At 35.7% G+C, this 2,500-nt stretch overlaps 2 non-coding genes across 2 annotated transcripts; both read right to left on the bottom strand.

Annotated features, from left to right (window-relative positions):
• Positions 1-246: 246 nt before the first annotated feature.
• On the bottom strand, positions 247-318 carry trnac-gca (transfer RNA cysteine (anticodon GCA)). Its single transcript has one exon. It is a non-coding gene; the product is annotated as a tRNA-Cys (tRNA).
• Positions 319-1,879: 1,561 nt separating this feature from the next.
• trnac-gca (transfer RNA cysteine (anticodon GCA)) lies at positions 1,880-1,951 on the bottom strand. Its single transcript has one exon. It is a non-coding gene; the product is annotated as a tRNA-Cys (tRNA).
• Positions 1,952-2,500: the final 549 nt, after the last annotated feature.

Raw genomic sequence — 2,500 nt, forward strand, 5'->3', positions numbered from 1 at the left:
CTTTTTTATATTAAACTGGCCAGCCAGATTGCCTTCCCAGGCGGCCTTCTCAAGAGAGGCCAAGCTTCTAATTTCTCCAGTTGTAAAGGGTGCGGTGGCCAAGTGGTAAGGTGTTTGGTCTCGTAACTTGAGGATCACGTCTCCAAACCCTGTCTGTAGCTTGTTGCTGTCTTTGAAACACTAATTTTTGCTTCTAGCTGAAATAAAAAATGTTAACGTGCATTTTGTATTTTAATTTAGAAAAAAAGGGGGCACTCGGATTTGAACCGGGGACCTCTTGATCTGCAGTCAAATGCTCTACCACTGAGCTATACCCCCGTCTCACTAGCCCATTCCAGCTATGCCCTTTTCCGCCAAGCACAACCAACGGTGCCGAGCTGCAGTTTCAGAAATGCAACCTATCAATGGCTAGTTATTTTTTACCTTGTGTCCCGCAGCAATATTTTTCAACAAAACATTCAAGAAGTATTGTATAAGGTCCGTCAAGTAATAGAATAACACGTTGTTATACATGTATCTCTTTGAAAACACTAAGCGAAATAGATAATAATCAGAAAATGCTTAACGTTTTTTATTTCAAGAAATTAAACTAAATACAAAATTTAGTGTTGAAAAAAAGAGAGAAGCTTTATGGTTTCTGAAGTACGTTCCCCAAAATGTTCTGAAAACAAGGACACCAAGTCCAAGATGCCACTGTAACACATTTTTGAGTGCAAGGGAAAATCGTATTTTTCTTGAATCGTACTTGTACTTGCTAGAACCAAAGTCATTGTATTTATCTTGCTCGACCGTATTATTACTTGTACTGTGATCCTTGAAATGTATTTTTGTTTACGACTGTAAGTCGCGCAGGATAAGGGCGGCTGCTAAGAAATAAATAAATACATAAATACATAAATACATAAATACATAAATACATAAATAATAATAATAATAATAATAATAATAATAATAATAATAAATAAATAAATAAACAAAAACACAGCGTTAAATTAGGGGACTGCAAAAATGAAATGCGAGTTAAAAGTAGGATCGGGAATGAACAAATTACGTAATTTGTCAGCTCTGTTTGAAATAAAATTAAGGGGACCAGAATTAGGCTCAGGCAAGATATGAAGGTAAAAACAAAGATTGTTTTGTAATTAAAAGCTTTTTCTGAGTTTAAATATGAAACAGAATCAGCTCAATTTGTTTAAAGGGACTTCTCGTGATTAAAAATAAAACCTGAAAACTTCAAGCCCTACTTGTGTGTGTGTTCGGATCTACTTTTTCCGCAATACTGGTAATATTTAATTTATGCAATATTTAATTTATGCAAACTGCAGTTACTGACAGGCTTGGTAATTGAGGCAATACTGAATCTTTCAGTTAATTCTTATGAAAAAATAAATAAAAAATTGGTGTATGCTACTGCCGGTAGATGGTGTCAAGTATTAAAAAAAAAAATACTATTTGCAAAATAGTATTTACTAATTTCTATTGATAATATATTTCTGGCAACCTATTTTATGTTTGTACTTTAAATACATTTGGAGACCACTGTTGTCTTTTTAAATATTTTCCGTGACTATGTTGCCATCCTTGGCGTTCACTGTTAACCGAAAGGTTTGTGGTTTGAGCACAAACAGGAACTCTTTTTTATATTAAACTGGCCAGCCAGATTGCCTTCCCATGCGGACTTCTCAAGAGAGGCCAAGCTTCTAATTTCTCCACTTGTAAAGGGTGCGGTGGCCAAGTGGTAAGGTGTTTGGTCTCGTAACTTGAGGATCATGTCTTCAAACCCTGTCTGTAGCTTGTTGCTGTCTTTGAAACACTAATTTTTGCTTCTAGCTGAAATAAAAAATGTTAACGTGCATTTTGTATTTTAATTTAGAAAAAAAGGGGGCATTCGGATTTGAACCGGGGACCTCTTGATCTGCAGTCAAATGCTCTACCACTGAGCTATACCCCCGACTCACTAGCCTATTCCAGCTATGCCCTTTTCTGCCAAGCACAACCAACGGTGCCGAGCTGCAGTTTCAGAAATGCAACCTATCAATGGCTAGTTATTTTTTACCTTGTGTCCCGCAGCAATATTTTTCAACAAAACATTCAAGAAGTATTGTATAAGGTCCGTCAAGTAATAGAATAACACGTTGTTATACATGTATCTCTTTGAAAACACTAAGCGAAATAGATAATAATCAGAAAATGCTTAACGTTTTTTATTTCAAGAAATTAAACTAAATACAAAATTTAGTGTTGAAAAAAAGAGAGAAGCTTTATGGTTTCTGAAGTACGTTCCCCAAAATGTTCTGAAAACAAGGACACCAAGTCCAAGATGCCACTGTAACACATTTTTGAGTGCAAGGGAAAATCGTATTTTTCTTGAATCGTACTTGTACTTGCTAGAACCAAAGTCATTGTATTTATCTTGCTCGACCGTATTATTACTTGTACTGTGATCCTTGAAATGTATTTTTGTTTACGACTGTAAGTCGCGCAGGATAAGGGCGGCTGC

The sequence above is a fragment of the Acipenser ruthenus genome, chromosome 23 (assembly GCF_902713425.1).
Source record: "Acipenser ruthenus chromosome 23, fAciRut3.2 maternal haplotype, whole genome shotgun sequence".
Lineage (NCBI taxonomy): Eukaryota > Metazoa > Chordata > Actinopteri > Acipenseriformes > Acipenseridae > Acipenser > Acipenser ruthenus.